This window comes from Hemitrygon akajei, chromosome 5, assembly GCF_048418815.1.
Source record: "Hemitrygon akajei chromosome 5, sHemAka1.3, whole genome shotgun sequence".
In the NCBI taxonomy this organism is placed as follows: Eukaryota; Metazoa; Chordata; class Chondrichthyes; order Myliobatiformes; family Dasyatidae; genus Hemitrygon; species Hemitrygon akajei.
In genome coordinates, this window is record NC_133128.1 from 113,003,905 (window position 1) to 113,024,337 (window position 20,433).

Here is a 20,433-nt window from a genome sequence, read left to right on the forward strand (position 1 = left end):
ATTTATCAGAATTGGAGAAGGTTGCAGAGATTCTTTTGGAAAGATATGGAGTAATTGAGGGTTAAATATTGAAAGACCTAAATAGAGTGATAGTGGAGAAAATGTTTCCTGGTTTTGGGGAGTCAAGGACCAGAGGACAGAGCCTCAGAATAGAAGGGCTTCGCTATAGAACAAAGATGAGGAGAAATTTCTTTAGCCAGAGAATGATGACACTGTGGAATTCATTACCACAGACAGCTGTGAAGGCCAAGTCATTAGGTATATTGAAAGTGGTTGATAGATAATTGATCAGTAAGGGTGTTAAAGGTTACAGGGAGAAAGCAAAAAAAAATGGGTTTGAGAGGGATAATAAATCAGCCATGGGAAACACACTAGATGGGTCAAATGGCCTAATTCTATTCCTATGTCTTGTGGTCTTAATTGTTCATACTGCTCCACTATTTCACGTCCAGTTTAATTTAAATATCGGTTCTACTTCTTCCTATTTCCATAAGACCATAAAATTTAGGACCAGAATTAGGCTAGTTGGCCGATTGAGTCTGCTCTGCCATTTCATGATTGATGATTCATTATCCCTCTCAACCCTATTCTCCTGCCTTCACCCTGTAACCATTCATGCCCTGACTAATCAAGAACCTATCAACCATCTTTTTAAATATACTTAATGACTTGGCCTTGACAGCCATCTGTGGCAATTAATTCCACACATTCACTATCCTCTGGCTAAAGAAATTCCTTCTCATCTCTGTTCTAAAGGGATATCCTTCTATTATGAAGCTCTGACCTCTGGTCTTAGTCTCTCCTGCTATAGGAAACATCCTTTCCACATCCACTCTATTTAGGCCTTTCAATATTTGATAGGTTTCAATAACATTCCCCCCCCCCCCCCCCCCATTCTTCTAAACTCCAGTGAGTACTGGCCCAGAGCCAACAAACACTCCTCATATGTTAACCTTTCATTCTTGGAATGCTCTCATGAGCCCCTCTTCAATGCCAACACAAATTTTCTTAGACACTTAATTACTTACCACCTATTATGCCAATGGCATTTAGGGCAGCAATGAAGGTCCTCATTGTCCATACCACCACACCCAGGTATAAAAGGGTTCTTCATTGCTGTTTCCATAACAATTTTTGTTGACCATTCAGGGTTGTTAGCCCTGAGCTGAACCCATGAACCTGGAGAACCGGTAAACCACTCTTAGTCTGACTTCTACCCTTTGACCTGTTTTGCACAAGACCCTGACTCCAGCCAACATAGCTCTCCAGGTCATTGAGGCATACAAGCCTCCAAACCCTACAATAATGTTGTGGTCCTCTTGAAGGTTTCTTAGATAAGGGGCCGAAAACTGCTCAAGGTACTCCAAGAGCAGCCTGACCATTGCCTTATACCCTAGCTTTTACATTCTAATCTCAAAATGAATACTAACATTGCATTTGCCTTCTTAACCACCAATTCAGCCTGCAAGTTAGCTTTCAGGGAATTCTGCACGAGGACTCTCAAGTCCTCTTGCACTTCTGATTTCTGAATTTTCTCCCTATTTAATAAAAGGAAACTTTGAGAGAGGAGTTAATCTTGTAAAGGAATTAAATAAGCAATGTCAATTCAGATATCTGCCTTTCACCTCTTCAGATTTCCATTTACCAAGATGCAATATTACAGTTATGACAACTTCAAAACCATACTTAATTTACGTTAAGATTTGAGGCCTATTGCAATCATGTACACTAATTGAATTCAGATTTCTCAGAATATTCACCACTTATCTCCATACCTAAGAGACAAGTCTGGAGTTTTTAAATTAATTGCATGTTGCAAATATTCAAAAAAAAACAAGTAACAACCTTCAATTCTTCAAAGCAAAGTGCTTTGTTGAGAAATGTGGCACCAAATTTATATACAGTACAAAGCCCCACTAAGTGAACATGGCACAGTCTATATGGATGATTATGGTTCAGTGACAAATGTTGTCCATTTCTCTAACAGCATTAAAACTTCATTTTTAATGCCCTCAAGTTTGTTCTTGAGTATTTTCTGAACAAAAATCTAATGTTAAAGAAAGGTAATGGTCCATTTAATTTAAGAAACAGGTATTTCAAAATGAATAATTTAACACTGAAAAGATTAGCATTGGGACATCAATTTTCAATGTTAGCAAGAGTAAATCATATTAGCAACTATTTCTGAAACAGACACATACCTATCAAAGAAGAGCTCGTTTACAGAGTCTTTAGAAACTGTATCTTGATTGGACCCTATACTGAACAACGTATTCATCGGGTTATAATTTGTAAAGTTGCTGTTACTGAGGAACGTGGCATTCTGCAGGAAGTTCTAAAGCAGTGCTTCTTCGTCTAGATTGCTTTCTCTATAGCGTTGAAAGTCAAGGTGGCTCTGAGTCTCCTCACTACGGGATCACTCCAAGTGGCTGAAGCTAAATAGGGCCCTGTTTTCCAACACGCTGCTCACAAAACAGGTCACTCAGACACTATATTCACAAAGAAATTCCTCCATCAACTTGGACTTCAGGGAGGACAAAATTACACCTCAGCAGGCACTAAGACTTGCAGGTAATACTGGCTTAATATATATGCACACAACTGTTGCCTACACATGTCCCACAAGGGCTCTCCAAATTACTTTAACATACAGGAAAGCTTTTCACTCCCTTTATATGTAAGTTGTTTTGAATCACAAGAAGAATTGCCACTAATGAACCAGGATTGTGGTGGAAAATTCCATAAGTTTCCTCAAGAAGAATTTTCATTGCCTGCATCAATCCAGGGGCATCTCACAGCAAATGACATGTAGATTGCTGTCATTGCTGTCATGAAAACTAAATACAACAGATGGTACCTGAGAACAGCAGAAAACTCAGATCTATAAGGCAGAGCATCAAGAGTAGGAGGTTGGGTATTATCCCTACCCAGCAGCAAATTCTCATCTTTCAATTAAGCAGAGACAGGCTCTTTCTGCATGGATCTTAAGAGACTACCTGGTAGACAGATAAGGAGCTTGCAAATCTCTGTAAACCAGCACCAATCTCCACATTCTAATCATTACCACCAACACAAAATACCAGATCAGACCAGGGTGACCAGATGATTGATAATCCTTCACACACATCCCTCTGACCCTGGTCATTTTCTCTTCTTTTCTTCCCCCTACTATCAGATAAAAGATACACATGTCTGAAAGCATGTACAACTAGGTTCAAGGACAGTTTCTATCCTGCTGTATAAGACTTTTGAATGGATCACTTGTATAATAAAATGGACTGATTACGTCCTCATGGCCTTGCACCTTATTGACTGCCTGCAGCGTACTTTCTCTGTAACAATGTTTTGCTTTTCTCTTGTAGTACCTTATTGTACTGATGTGATGAATTGATGACATGTAAAATAAAATTTTTCACTGCACCTCAGTACATGTGACAATGGTAAACCATTTGCCATATTACCTCCAATCTTTGTGAGCAAATCTAGTTCTACAACTCTGAAATCTCTCCCTCCTCCAGTTCTACTCGTTTCTACATTGTACTACCATTAACAGCTATCCTTTTCAGCTCCAATCTTGGCAATTCTCTCCTTAACCTCTCTACTCTCATCCCTTCTTTAAGATGGTAAATTGTTAAGTAGGTGAATTGATTTAATAGTCACATGTACTGAGGTACAGTGAAAAACTTGTCTTGTATACCACCCATACAGATCAATTCATTACTATGGTGCATTGATGTTGTACAATGTAAAACTAACAGAATGCAGAACACAGGAGCAACAAGGCAGAGTAGTGGTCAGCGTATCGCTTTCTAGTGCCAGTAATCAATGATCAGTTTCAATTCCCAGTACTGCCTGCAAGGAATTTGTACATTCTCTCCATGACTGTGTGGGTTTCCTTAGATATTCTGGATTCATCCCATATTCCAAAGACGTATGCCTCGGATTAGCGAGTTGTGGACATGTTATGTTGGTGTCAGAAGCGTGGTTACTTTGGGCTGCCCAACACAATTTTCGCAAATTTGTTTTGATACAAATAACACCTTCATTATATCACATACACATTTAATGTTTCAATATTTCGATGCAAATAAAGCTAATGTTAAAGTGTTACAGTTACAGAGAAAATGCAGGGCAGATAGACAATAGGGGGTATCAAGTTTAAGAGTCCTTCTTATCATACTAAGGAATCAACAGTACATGCTTTCAGGCTTTTGTATCTCCTGCCCAATGGAAGAGGGTGGAGAAGTCCAGGATAGGCAAGATCTTTTGATTATGCAGTGTGAGGTGTAGACAGAGTTGTGATGGGGAGACTGCTTTCAATGAGGTTCTGAGCTGCATCCACAATTCTCTGCACTTTCTATAGGCATGGGCAAAGCACTTGCCATAGCAAGCTGTGATTCAACCCAAAAACCAGGACATGCCCTCTTCTCATTACTACCACCACAAAGGAGATATAGGAGCCTGAAGGCACACATTCAATGTTTTAGTAATAGCTGCTCCACCATCAGATTTCTGAACACACAATGAACCAACCCATGAAAACCAACTCACTAATTTTGGTGTTTCTGCACTACTTATTTAATAAAATTTTATATATAGTTCTTAATGTAACTTCTCGTAGTTTTCATGTATTGCACTGTACAGCTGCCACAAACAACAATTTCATGACATGCGCCAGTGATGATAACCTGATTCTGATTCTAAACCATCTGGATGCACTGTTTTCTTTGATGAACTGATAAAAATTGGTCAAAGTCAAATGGGACATGCTGAATTTCTTTAGCCTCCTGAAGAAGTAGAGGCACTGGTGAGCGTTCTTAGTCATAGTATCAATGTGTTGGACCAGCAAAGGGTATCAGTGATATTCACTCCTAGAAACTTGAAACTCCCAATCTTCTTGACCCCAGCACTGTTGATGTAAACAGGAACATATGCACTGCCCCCATTCCTGAAGTCAATCACCAGCTCTTTTGGTAAAAAAGTAAAGATAGCATGCAGTCCGACTGTCAGGAAAGGCAGACAGGTGATGGGACTTAGTTGCGGCCAACAGGCTGAGTATCAAATCATTAGGGATGCAGAATCAGAAAGGATAGCAAATACGGTAATCAAGGTGTTGTAACTAAATGTGCGTAATATAAGAAATAAAGGTGGATGATCTTGTTGCAGTATTACAGATTGCCAGGTATGATGTGGTGGCCATCACTGAATCATGGCTGAAGTATGATTGTAGTTGGGAGCTGAATTCCAAGGTTACATGTTACTTCAGAGGGATAGGAAGGTAGGCAGAGGGGGTGGTGTGGCTCTACTGATAAAGAATGGCATCAAATCTGTAGAAAGATGTGACATAGGATTGGAAGATGTTGAATCCTTGTGGGTTGAGTTAAGAAACTGCAAGGGTAAAAGGACATTGATGGCAGTTATATACAGGCCTCCCAACAGTGGCTGGGAGGTAGACCACAGGAAATAGAAAAGGCGAGTCAAAAGGGCAATGGTATGGTAGTCATGGGAGATTTTTTAACATGCAGGTCAATTGGGAAAATCATGTTGGTAATGGAGCTCGAGAGTGAGTTTGTTGAATGCCTAAGAGATAGCTTTTTAGAGCAGTTTGTTGTTGAGCCCACTAAGGGATCAGCTATACTGGATTGGGTGTTATATAATGAACAGGAGGCAATTAGGGAGTTTAAGGTAAAAGAACCCTTAGGAATCAGTGATCACAATATGATTGTGTTCAACTTGAAATTTGATAGGGAGAAAATAAAGTCTGATGTAGCAGTATTTCGGTGGAGTAAGGGAAATTACAGTGGGATGAGAGAGGAGTTGGCCAAAGTAAATAGGAAGGAGCTGCTGGCAGGGATGTCAGAAGAGCAGCAATGGTGTACACTTCTGGGGAAAATGAGGAAGGTGCATGTATTCCAAAAATGAAAAAATACTCAAATGGCAAAAAAGTAGAACAATCGCTGACAAGGGAAGTCAAAGGCATTGTAAAAGCAAAAAAAAGGGTGTACAACAAAGCAAAAATTAGTGGGAAGAGAGAGGATTGGGAGGTTTTTAAAAACCTACAGAGAGTAACTAAAAAAATCATTAGAAGGGAAAAGATGAAATATGAAAGCAAGCTAGCAAATAATATCAAAGTGGATAGTAAAAGTTTTTTTCAAGTATGTTAAAAATAAAAGAGAAATGAGAGTGGATATAGGACCGCTAGAAAATGAAGTGGGAGAAGTAATAACGGGGGAAAAGGAGATGGCTGATGAACAAGTATTTTTATCACTCTTCACTGTGGAGGTCACTAGTGGTATGCCTGATGTTGTAGCGTGTGAAGGAAGTGAGTGGGTGCTGTCACAAGACAGAAGGTGCTCAAACAGCTGAAAGACCTAAAGGTACATAAGTCAGCGGGACCAGATGAACTGCATCCTAGGGTTCTGAAAGAGGTAGTGTTATAGATAGTAGTGGCATTAGAAATGATCTTTCAGAAATCATTGGATTCTGGCATGGTGCCAGAGAACTAGAACATTCCAGATGTCACTCCACTCTTAAGAAAGGAGGAAGGCAGCAGAAAGAAAATTATAGACCATTTAACCTGCCTCAGTGGTTGGGAAGATGTTAGAGTCAATTGTTAAGGATGAGGTGATGGAGTACCTGGTGACACAGGACAAGATATACAAAGTCAGCATGGTTTCCTTCAGGGAAAATCCTGCCTGATGAACCTTTCAGAATTATTTGAGGAGATTACAAGTAGGATAGATAAAGAGGATGCAGTGGATGTTGTATATTTGGACATTCAGAAGGCCTTTGACAAGGTGCCACACATATGAGGCTGCTTACCAAGTTAAGAGCCCATGGTATTACAGGAAAGTTACTAACATTTTTAAAACATTGGCTGATTGGTAGGAAGCAGCAAGTGGGAATAAAAGGATCCTTTTCTGGTTGGCTGCCAGTGACTAGCGCTGTTCTACAGGTGTCAGTGTTGGGACAACTTCTTTTAATGCTGTATGTAAATGATTTAGATGATGGAATAAATGGCTTTGTTGCCAAGTTTGCAGATGATACGAAGATTGGTGGAGGGGCAGGGAGTGCTGAAGAAACAGATAGGATGCAGAAAGACTTAGACAGATTAGGAGAATGGGCAAGAAAGTGGCAAATGAAATACAATGTTGGAAAATGCATGGTCATGCACTTTGGTAGTAGAAACAAATGTGCAGACTATTTTCTAAATAGGGAGAAAATCCAGAAATCTGACATGCAGAGGGACTTGGGAGTCCTTGTGCAGAACACCCTGAAAGTTAACTTGCAGGTTAAGGCAGTGGTGAGGAGGTCAAATGCCATGTTAGCATTCATTTCAAGAGGTCTGGAATACAAAAGCAAGGATGTGATGCTGGTGAGGCCTCACCTTGAGTATTGTGAACAGTTTTGGGACCCTCAGATGTGAACAGAGCAGATGTGAAAAGGATGTTTCCCATGGTGGAGAATCTAGGACAAGAGGTCACAGCCTCAGGATAGAGAGGCACCTTTTCAAAACAGAGATGCAGAGAAATTTATTTAGCCAAAGGGTGGTGAATTTGTGGAATTTATTGCCACATGAAGCTGTGGAGTCCAGGTCGTTGGGTGTATTTAAATCAGAGATTGATAGGTTCTTGATTGGACATGGCATCAAACTTTACAGGAAGAAGGCCGGGAACTGGGGTTGAGGAAGAGAAAGGAAAAGGTATCAGCCATGATTGAATGGCGAAGCAGACTCAATGGGCCAGATAGCCTAATTCTGCTCTTATGTCTTATGGTCTTTGGTTTTAGTAACATTGTGGGAAAGATTGTTATCATGACACCATGTCACTAGCCTCCCTATCTCCTTCCTATACTTCAAATCACCTTTATTTGTGATGCGGCCCACTACAGACCTGCAGTTGAAGTTAGAGCAGAATCTTGCCACACAGTTGTGAGCATACAGGGGGCTAGAGTAAGGCACTGAGGACACAGCCTTGTCAGGCACCTATGTTGAATCTATTGGTCATGAAGTCAAGGATACTGGTGTAAAATGAGGTGTTGATCTGAGGTACAGTAGTATGGAGATAAATACAGAATCATGTAATATTTACAACATAGGACACTAACCAGCCTTTTATTCTTGACCAGCTTTTATTCTTTAGGGTGCAGTTAGTTCTGTACCTCAATTTTTCCTCACCAGTATTCTGTTCCCCTTATCAAACAACTTATCCAGTTCCTTTCTGAACATCATTGAATCTGTTTTCACCACCTTGAGGCAATGCATTCTAGATCAAATCACTTATTGCAAGAAGATGGTTCTCCTCCTGTTGAGTTTGTTAAATGTCTTGGGATGTTTTCTCACATTAAAGTACAACATGAATCCAAGCAATTGTTGATGCTGGCATCACAAACTACTCTGTGTAATAATGTATACTGTGATGTTGAATATAGTTTTCCAGTAATGATAAATAGACAACCACCTCCACCATTTTCTACTTCTGATTATGAACCTGGCTGTTCTAAAAATCTTTTACTGTTATCATCACACGGACAAACTGCAGACATGAGGTGATTTCTACTGGTGTCCAATCTTGATGGTACACACAATCATAGGAACAGGAGAGCGGAATTCATCCCATTAACCCTGCTCCGCCATTAATTAGTTTGTGAATTACCCATATCTTAAAGTTGTAGTATTTTTTAGAAAATAGTAATTCATGGCACAACAGGACGCTGTTTGACTGATCATATTAATGTCAGAAGAAATCCCACTCTGACATCCTACCCAGGCAACAAACTGTCAGGCCTGCAATCCCTGACACCTCACAGCTTGCACCTGCAGGCGTCTCCCAGTCTCCACTCAGCTAATAGGATTCACCTGCCATTCATTCCAGACTCATCACCTGCAGCCTATTTAACCCAGTTCTCATCCACAGTCCTTTGTCACTCATCAAACCAGCCAACCTCAACCAGTCACTCCTAGCCTTCATTCTCCCTGTCTAAATTTACCTTGTTGCTGGTTGTGTTTAGTTTTTGTTCTCTCTTGTTTTATGGCCCCCTTGTGGCTTGTTATTTTGCAGCCTACTGTTAAAGTTATCACTTATTGCTAAATCGCTGCACTGCTTTTGAGTCAAGCCTCCACTGCACTTCTTGATACAAACAAGACGGGAGGCTTCGGGAGAAAGAAAGGGGGAGGGAGCACCAGAGGGAGATGGAGAACAGGCAGAGTGATGAGCAGAGAGAGAAAGAAAAAAAAAGGCAGGGGGAAAAAAACCTAAATATATCAGGGATGGGGTAAGAAGGGGAGGAGGGGCATTAACAGAAGTTAGAGAAGTCAATGTTCATGCCATCAGGTTGGAGGCTACCCAGCCAGTATATAAGGTGTTGTTCCTCCAACCTGAGTGTGGCTTCATCTTGACAGTAGAGGAGACAATGGATAGACATATCAGAATGGGAATGGGACGTGGAATTAAAATGTGTGGCCACTGGGAGATCCTGCTTTCTCTGGCAGACAGAGCATAGGTGTTCAGCGAAACGGTCTCCCAGTCTGTGTTGGGTCTCACCAATATATAAAAGGCCACACCGGGAGCACCAGACACAGTATACCACACCAGCCAACTCACAGGTGAGGTGTCGCCTCACCTGGAAGGACTGTCTGGGGCCCTGAATGGTGGTGAGGGAGGAAGTGTAAGGGCAGGTGTAGCACTTGTTCCATTTACAAGGATAAGTGGCAGGAGGGAGATCGGTGGGAAGGGATGGGGGGAATGCCGTGTTCCACCAGCATTTTTTGTGTGTTGTTTGAATTTCCAGCATCTGCAGATTTCCTCGTGTCCGGGGTGTTATGATTCCAGGTTTCCAGACACAGGCCAGATAACAAAGAAAGAAGTGAACCAGAAAACCTGGCAATCAGAAAAAATAGCAAAAAAAAACTAACAATAATATTGTGACCTTTTAGTTAACTGCATTTATAATCGAGATAATGTTGTCCTTTAAATTACGTGGCGAGTAAGGCACTTTCCTATTATCCGACTGATGGAATAATATAGTACTGAACATCAGGCCCAGAATTTATTACAATCTCACAACTCTTATCCTATTCCCCATTTACTTAAGTGGAATTGCTACATATGGTAAATGCAAAACCAATAATTCTGATTAGGTTAAAACATTGCAATCTGCTCATATTATGCTAATAACTTTCTCCCATTGATTAAATAGCAGGTATAAATATTGTTGGGGAGTGAACTTGGCATTTAGAGTTCTGTTATAAGCGAAAGGTTTATGACAACTTCACTGAGTATTTACTGGAATATTTGTGCAGAGAATAATGATATCACAAGTGACCCTCTGCAAGAGTCCTCCATTTAAGGAATTCTGTAATCATGTCATTGATGCATGATGGAGCAGGTGTAGGTTTGCTACTCTTTACACTAAACCAGAAACTGACCAACATTGGATGATAAACACAACAGATTCTGAAGATGCTGGAAATCCAGAGCAACACACAAAACACTGAAGAATCTCAGCAGGTCAGGCAACATTAGTGGAAGAGAATAAACATTCAATATTTTGGGCCAAGACACTTCATCAAGACTAGAAAGGAAGGGGGAAGATGCCAGAATAAGGTGGGGGGAAGGGATGAAGTACAAGCTAGAAGGTGAAAGGTGAAGTCAGCTGGGCAGGGGAGGGGTGGGGATTGATGTAAAAAGCTGGGATGTGATAGGTGGAAAAGGTAAAGGGCTAAATAAGAAGAAATCTTGGATTCTTCTTCGATCATGCCTGAAGAAATAATTTGTGTGCCAAACTTATGTATGAACTCATACATAGAAACATAGAAAACTTACAGCACAATACAGGCTTTTTGGCCTACAATGCTGTGCTGAACATGTGCATATTTTAGAAATTACCTCGGGTTACCCAAAGCCCTCTATTTTTCTAAGCTCCATGTACCCCAGGAGTCTCTTAAAAGACCCTTTCGTATCTGCCTCTACTACCGTTGCTGGCAGCCCATTCCATGCACTCACCACTCCCTGTGTAAAAATCTTAACCCTAACATCTCCTCTGTACCTACTTCCAAGCACCTTAAAACTGTGCCCTCTCGTATTAGCCACTTCAGCCCTGGGAAAGAGCCTCTGACTATCCACACGATCAATGCCTCTCATCATCTTATACACCTCTATCAGGTCACATCTCATCCTCCGTCACTCCAAGAAGAAAAGGCTGAGTTCACTCAACCCATTCTCATAAGGCATACTCCCCAATCCAGGCAACATCCTTGTAAATCTCCTCCACCCTTTCTATAGCTTCCACATCCTTCCTTTAGTGAGGTGACCAGAACTGAGCACAGTACTCCAAGTGAGGTCTGGCCAGGGTCCTATATAGCTGTAACATTACCTCTTGGCTCTTGAACTCAATCCCACATATAGGTCTGACATTGGTGCCAGTGCTGGCAGGGAGGAGGTAGAGGTGATGGATTAAGAGCAAATCATCGCCATTTCACAATACTGACTTAAATTCAATTAGCTTAGGCTCAGTTTCTCTTACAATGAATTGGCGAATGATCTGATAGATAAGCGGCTCTTAGGAACTACACCATTTTCTGGACAAAAAACAAATGAAAAAGATGCTAGCAGTCATGGGTTAAGGATGAAAGGTGCATTGTTTAAAGGGAACGTGAGGGTGAACTTCTCTCAGAAGGTGGTGAGAACGCAGAACAAGCAAAGTGATGGATGTAGGTTCACTTTCAACATTTACGAGAAAATTGGATGGCTGGGATGTGGAGGGTTATGGTCTGGATGTAGATGGATGGGAGTAGGCAGTTTAAGAATTCAGCATGGATTAGGTGGGCCAAAGGGCCTGTTTTTGTGCTGTAGTGTTCTATGGGTCTAACACTATGCAGGGACAGACCATACAATTCAATAAAGTCATGGCCAATCTTTTACCTCAGGGCCATATCCCTGAAAGATATAATTATGGTTTTGCCATCTCCTGAGAACGATTTCAACTTGCCCTAGAGAGCTGAATCAAGAAACATTGTCTGTGATTAAGGAGGGTAATTCAACATTAAAATGTGAAAGTACCAAGCTGCCTTCTGTTGGCGTGAGATATTTCACAGTATGTGCCATCATGTTTATTTACTTTTTACTCTTTTTTGCACTAATTTATTTTTTATACATTTCCTTATTGTAATTTATAATATTTTTAATGTCTTGCACTGTACTGCTGCCACAAAACAGCAACATTCACAATATATGTCAATGATAATAAATCCAATTTCTGGTTCTGATTTTTCAACTCAAAATATCTTATGCCATGACCTGGGGGAATGGAAAACTGATGATATGTCAAACTCAAAAGAGCAGATAGTGCCATACTGTATGTAGTGTTCTGAAGAGTAAAAATAGCAACAAAAACCAGATCGCACTAAAGGCTCTAACAATAATTATCTATTTACAAGAATGAAACTAAACACTAATTGTTGGAAGAGCAACACCTCACGTTCCATCTAGGTAGCCTCCAACCTGATGGCAACAACATTGATTTCTTCAGCTTCTGGTACTTTCCCCTCCCCTTTGCCACTTCTTCAACTCCCACCTCTGCCCTCTTACCTCTTCTCCTCATCTGCCTGTCACCTACCCCTGGTGCCCCTCATCCTTCCCTTTCTCCCTTGGTTCTCCTCTCCCATCAGATTCATTCCTCTCCACCCCTTTGCCTTTCCCCACCTATCAGCTCCGAGCTTCCTACTTAATCGCCCCGCCTACCTGGCATCACCTATCACCATCAAGCTTGTCCTCCTTCCCCTTCCTCACATTCTTATTCTGGCATTTTATCCCATCATTTCCAATCCTGATAAAGGGTCTCAGCCCGAATGTCAACAGTTTATCCATTTATAGATGCTGCCTGACCTGTTGAGTTCCTCCAGCATTTTGTAGGTGTCACGCTAAATTGCCAAGGATGTTAATTGCCAAAACTCTAGCTCTAGCAATTAATATACCATCAGGTAAGAAGTACAGGAGCTTGAAAATGTTTTAGGAACAGCTTCTTCCCCTCAGCCATTAGATTTCTGAATGGTCCCTGAAACCACGAACACTATCTCACAAGACACACAAAATGCTAGTGGAACACAACAGGCCAGGCAGCATCTATAAGGAGAAGCCCTGTTGATGTTTCAGGCCGAGACCCTTCGTATCTCACTATTTTGCTCTATTTTTGCACTAATTTATTTTTTGCATTCCTTGTTGTAACTTATTGTAAAGTTTTATGTATTTTACAGTATTGCTGCCACAAAACCACAAACTTCATGGTGTATGTCAGTGATAATAAATCTGATTCTGATTCCAATTTTGAAAATCCTATTTACACTATTAATTACCTGTAGACTTTTGTTGAGTATACATGGGCAATCAAGATGCAATTGCAGGAACCACTTAAATATTCTGGGGAGACTAAGGGCAAGATAATAATTTTGCAAAGCAAAACAACAGATTTCACAACATATGTCAATGGTATTAACCTTGAAAAGACACCTCCATATTGCCATGGTCTAATACCATGCCCCAACAGTCCCAATACCTCAATCTCCATTCTCACTAATTCCTTGCTTTAATCAATATTACCCATCTCCATTGTCTCAATCTTGAATCCCCATTGTCCCAATTCTCATGTCACAAACACATCTACCCAGTCTTCACCTTTCTGATAACCATGCACCAATCCCATGACAGCAATCTCCATTCCAAAATCCCTTCAAACCTCATGCCCCCAATCTCTATGCCCCAATCCCTATTCCCTATCTACATGCCCCAGCCTTCGTGTCTCAATACATTGCCCAATCCCCTTATTCCCTGTCTTATTGACCAACCAGTAAACCTCATTGCTGCAACTTCCTTGTCTCCTGCACCTTGCACCAATCCCATTACCCTTTAATCCTGCGCTCTATTTCTTTTTTCAGAGACCACTTATAACCATATAACATATAACAATCACAGCACGGAAACAGGCCATTCCGGCCCTCCTAGTCCGTGCCGAACTCTTAATCTCACCTAGTCCCACCTACCCGCACTCAGTCCATAACCCTCCACTCCCTTCCTGTCCATATACCTACCCAATTTTACCTTAAATGACACAACTGAACTGGCCTCTACTACTTCTACAGGAAGCTCATTCCACACAGCTATCACTCTCTGAGTAAAGAAATACCCCCTCGTGTTTCCCTTAAACTTTTGCCCCCAACTCTCAAATCATGTCCTCTCGTTTGAATCTCCCCTACTCTCAATGGAAACAGCCTATTCACGTCAACTCTATCTATTTTAAATACCTCGATCAAATCCCCCCTCAACCTTCTATGCTCCAATGAATAGAGACCTAACTTGTTCAACCTTTCTCTGTAACTTAAGTGCTGAAACCCAGGTAACATCCTAGTAAATCGTCTCTGCACTCTCTCTAATTTATTGATATCTTTCCTATAATTCGGTGACCAGAACTGTACACAATATTCCAAATTTGGCCTTACCAATGCCTTGTACAATTACCCCACCTTCTTGTCCCAATCTCCACTGTCCTCTCCTATCAGATTCCTCTTCTTCAGGCCTTTTGAAGAATCAGAATTAGGTTTCTTATTTGAGCAGTAATACATAAAAATACTATAAATTACAATAATAAATACACTCAGTGGCCACTTTATTAGGTATATCATGTACCTAATAAAGTGGTCACTGAGTGTACTGTATGTTCATGCTCTTCTGCTGCTGTAGCCCATCCATTTCAAGGTTCAACACGTGCAATGAGAGTTGCTCTTCGGCACACCATTGTGGTAATGCATCGTTATTTGAGTAACTGTCGCCTTACTAAAAGCTTCAACCAGTCTGGCTATTCTGCTCTGACCTCTTATTAACAAGCCATTTTCACCCAGAGAACTGCAGCTCACTGGATGGTTTTGTGTTTATTGCACCATTCCCTCTCAACTCTAGAGACAGTTGTGCATGAAAATCCCAGATCAACAGTTTCTGAAATACTCAAACCACCCCATCTGGAACCAACAATCAGTCTACGGTCAAAGTCACTATGATCACATTTCCCCCATTCCGATGTTTGGTCTGAACAACAACTGAAACTGTTGTTACCATATCTGCATGCTTTTATACATTGATTTGTTGCTATATGATTGGCTGATTATATTTTTGCATTAACAAGCAGGTGTACAGGTGTACCTAATAGAGAGGTCACTAAGTGTACACTTAAAAAATTTGAAAAGAAGTGCAAAAAGAGGACAAAGATAGTGAGGATAGTTCATGGACCATTCAGAAATCTGATGGTGGAGGGGAAGAAGCTGTTCCTAAAACATTTGAGTGTGCATCTTAAGGACATTGAGTCCTTTACCCTTACCACCTATCACTTCCCAATTTTTCAATAAATTCCCCCTTCCCTACACAACCATCCAACTTCCCTTTCACCTGGCTTCACCTATCACTCATACTCCTTCTCATCCACCCTCCAACCCCCACCTTCATATTCTGGCTTCTTCCCCCATTCCTTTCCAGTCCTGATGAAAGGTCTTCACCCAAAATTTCACCTTTTTATTCTCCTCCATAGATGCTGGTTGTCTCCTCCAGCAGATTGTTGCCTAATTTCCAAAGCACATTGCCCCATTATCCTGATGTTATTGCCCAATGCCACAATCTGCCCTAATCCTATAAGACGATAAGACCATAAAACATAATAGCAGAATTAAACCATTTGGTCTGTTAAGTCTACTCAGCTATTCCGCTATGGCTTATTTATTATCCCTCTCAATCCCATTCTCCTGCCTCCTCTGGTAAACTTTGATGCACTTGCTAATCAAAAACATACCAACCTCCGCTTTAAATATAACCAGCGCCTTGGCCTCCACAGCCATCTGTGGCAATAAGTTCCACAGATTCACCATCCTCTCTCTAAAGAAATCCATCTATTCTAGGCTCTGCCCTCCGGTCCTAATCTCTCCATGTCCACTCTATCTAGGCCTTTCAATATTTGATAGGTTTCAATAAGATCCCTTCTCATTCTTCTAAACTCAAGCGGGTATAGCCATTAAACGCACCACCTGTCCTTTGTTCCATGTCCCCAATGCCTTTTACCCTGCCACTTAATACCCTGGTCTTGTACAAACCCCTTTCTAACCGCACCATTGCTTTAATCCCATTACTCATTGTTTTCTTGTTACAATACCAGTGATTCCTAACAAAATACAGCAATTCTTTTTGCAGGCCACGTGGCTTCATTTTAACCTCCATTTTCCCTGTCCCAGATACTTTAAACTCTTGTCCCAATGTCCCTGTCCAATCTTCTTGTCCTCCTTCCTTTGCTTCCAATTCCAATTGCCTCATAACCCATTGCCACATGCCCATCCCACTGCCCCAGTCCCTCCCCCCCACAGCCGCATCTATCTGCCCCATTTTCCTCTGACATGTTGCCCAGTTGTCTACTCCAATTCTCCTGACCTATTTCCCAAAAGCCCCTGCCCCACTGCCAAACAGTTGCTCTAATTTGTGATTTGCCCAATACCATAGCCCCATTGTCCCAAATCTGCTCCAGTGCCTAAATCTCCTATCCCGCTACCCAAACAAATGCCCTTCCCTACTTTCCTTCCCTACTGCCCTAATCCCCCATTCCCCCTCCACTGCCCTAAGCTTCCCCGATTTCCCAATCCTACCTCCCCATTGGCACCTCTCCTACAGCACTGCCCCAGTCCTCACTCTCCAGTGACCCCTTTCCTACTCCACTGTCCATATCTCCTTCTCCTATTACCCCAATCCTCACTCCCTATTGGCCAAATAATGTCCCCATTGCCTCTCTCATTCCCCTATCCCCCAATCCTTCCTCCCCTTGGCACCTCTCCTATCCCACTGCCCCAGTCCTCACTCCCCAGTGACCCCTCTCCTCCCCTATTGCCCTAATATTCCCTCCCTCAGGATGCCCAGCTCGGCACCACTTACCTCTCTGTCACCGCCACACCGAGCCTTACAACCCGCGTTCAGCCGCCGGTCGCCTTGGCAACTGCCGGCGTCTCGCGCCGCTGCCCCTGGCAACGGACGGAAGCCGGTTTTGGAAGGACACGGCACCATGGGAAAAGCAATCCGGATTCCAAACAAGGCAGAGCGCAGAGCGTGGGATTTTGAATAATAGATTCAAGATTGTTTCATGTAATTTCCTGTACACCAGTGCGTGGAAGTCGAAATAATTGTCGCTCCGGATCCGATGAAGCGCAAAAAAGGCCCAAGATAAGAAACAAAATAACGAAACGCACACAATAAATATAAACACGTAAGATGTCGTATAAACTGTACATAGGATGATTGGATGTCCATAAGATGACACTAGACTATGGTGACTAATGGGAAATAATAAAGTAGTGGGGGGGGGGGGCTAGTGGGTGGAGGTGTTGATCAATTTTACTGCTTGGGGAAAGTAACTGTTATGGAGTCTGGTGGCCCTGGTGTGGATGCTATGTGGCCTTTTCCCTGATGAGAGGGACAACAGTCCATGAGCAGGGTGTGTCGGATTCTTCCTGACGTTACCGACCCTTTTCTGTAGTTCTGCCCTCAGTAGTGGGTAGGCTGGTGCCGGTGATGTATTCGACAGTTTTGACTACCCGTCCTAGAGTCTTCCTGCCCGCCCCAGTACAGTTCCCGTTAAAAGCAGTGATACGGTTTGTTAGGGTACTCTCTACTGCGCATCTGTAGAATGATGGACATGCAAAGTCCAGCTCTCTTCAGCCTCCTCAGAAAATCCAGGCTCCCTTGACTGTGTAGGATGTGTTCTGGGACCATGAGGACCATGTGTTGGGCACTCTCAGGAGTTTGAAACTGCTTGCAATTTCCGCTGCTGTGCCACCAATGTAGACAGGGGTAGTGTGTGTGAATGGTGCAATTTCCCCTGAAGTCAATAACCATCTCCTTTGTCTTTTTGACATTGAGGAAGAGTTTATTTGCCTGGCAGCCGGGCTCGAGCTCTTCCCCCTCCTCTCTGTAGATTGTCTCAACGTTGTTGGCGATGAACCCCATCATCATCAGTGCACTTGACAATGTGATTGATCGGGTGTTTGGCTATGCAGTCGTGTGAGCAGAGTGTACGGCAATGGGCTCAGCACACAGCCCTGAGGGGACACCTATGGTAAGGATGATGGGGAGAGTGAAGCAGCTGTGCATCCTGACTATCTGAGATCTGTTTGTATGAAAACTGGGTCTGTTCTATGCACAGACTCAGTGCTCAACATTCAAAGTAAATTTATTATCTAAGTACATATCTCTATATACTATCCTGAGATTCATTTTCAGAATCAGAATTAGGTTTATTATCACCAGGTTTATTATCATAATTATTATTATGTCGTGAAATTTGTTAACTTAGCAGCAGCAGTTCAATGCAATACATAATATAGAAGAAGAAAAAAAAAAAAAATCGATTACTGTATATGTATATTGAATAGATTAAAAATTGTGCAAAAACAGAAATAATATATATTTTAAAAGTGAGGTAGTGTTCACGGGATCAATGTCCATTTAATTTAGGAATCAAATGGCAGAGGGGAAGAAGCTGTTCCTGAATCGCTGAGTGTGTGCCTTCAGGCTTCTGTACCTCCTACCTGATGGCGGAGGGGAAGAAGCTGTTCCTGAATCGCTGAGTGTGTGCCTTCAGGCTTCTGTACCTCCTACCTGATGATAACAGTGAGAAAAGGGCATGCTCTGGGTGCTGGAGGTCCTTAATAATAGACGCTGCCTTTCTGAGACAGTGTTCCTTGAAGATGTCCTGGGTACTTTGTAGGCTAGTACCCAAGATGGAGCCAACTAAATTTACAACCCTCGGCAGCTTCTTTCAGTCCTGTACAGTAGCCCCTCCATACCAGACAGTGATGCAGCCTGTCAGAATGCTCTTCATGGTACAACTATAGAAGTTTTTGAGTGTATTTGTTGACAAGCCAAATCTCTTCAAACTCCCAATGAAGTATAGTCGCTTTCTTGCCTTCTTTATAACTGCATCAATATGTAGGGAGCAGGTTAGGTCCTCAGAGATCTTGACACCCAGGAACTTGAAACTGCTCACTCTCTCCACTTCTGATCCCTCTATCAGGACTGGTATGTGTTCCTTCATCTTACCATCTTACCCTTCCTGAAGTCCACAATTGGCTCTTTAGTCTTACTAACGTTGAGTGCAAGGTTGTTGCTGCGACAGCACTCCACTAGTTGACGTATCTCGCTCCTGTACGCCCTCTCATCTCCATCTGAGATTCTACCAACAATGGTTGTATCATCAGCAAATTTATAGATGGCATTTGAGCTATGCTTAGCCACACAGTCATGGGTATAGAAAGAATAGAGCAGGCTAAGCACAGACCACTGAGGTGCACCAGCATTGATCGTCAGTGAGGAGGAGATATTATCACCAATCCGCACAGTTTGTGGTCTTCTGGTTAGGAAGGCGAGGATCCAATTGCAGGGGAAGGTACAGAGGCCCAGGTTCTGCAACTTCTCAATCAAGATTGTGGGAATGATGGTGTTAAATGCTGAGCTATAGACAATGAACAGCATCCTGACATAGGTGTTTGTATTGTCCAGGTGGTCCAAGGTCGCTTGAAGAGCCATTGAAATTGCATCTGCCATTTACCTATCAGCAATAGGCAAATTGCAGTGGGTCCAGGTCCTTGCTGAGGCAGGAGTTCAGTCTAGTCATGACCAGCCTCTCAAAGCATTTCATCACTGAAGATGTGAGTGCTACTGGGCAATAATCATTAAGGCAGCTCACATTATTCTTCCAAGGCACTGGTATAATTGTTGCCTTTTTAAAGCAATGGGAACTTCCACCCATAGCAGTGAGAGGTTGAAAATGTACTTGAATACTCCTGCCAGTTGGTTGGCACAAGTTTTCACAGCCTTACTGATGCACCATCAATAACTCACGCTGAGACTTAGGAAGTGAGATATCGGCTTTTATTGACTGGAAGAACAAACAACACTACATCCTGGGAAAATGAGGGAGAGCAGCAGACCACAGTCGCCTTTATACAGGGGTCTGTGGGAGGAGCCACAGGAGCAGTCAGCAGGGTCTGTGGGAGGAGCCACAGGAGCAGTCAGACAGGTATATCTAGTTCACCACACTTACTAGGTACACCATCGGGACCTTCCACCTTGCAAGGGTTCATCCTCTTTAAAGACAGCCTGACATTGGACTCTGAGACAGAGAGCACAGGGTCACCGGGTGCAGTAGGGATCTTCACAGTTGTTGTTATATTCTCCCTTTCAAAGTGGGCATAGAAGGCGTTGAATTCATCTGGTAGTGAAGCATCGTTGCCATTCATGCCATTAGGTTTCGCTTTGTAGGAAGTAATGTTTTGCAGACCCCACCAGAGTTGTCGTGCATCCGATGTCACTTTTAACCTCATTCGAAATTGTCTCTTCACCCTTGAAATAGCCCTCTGCA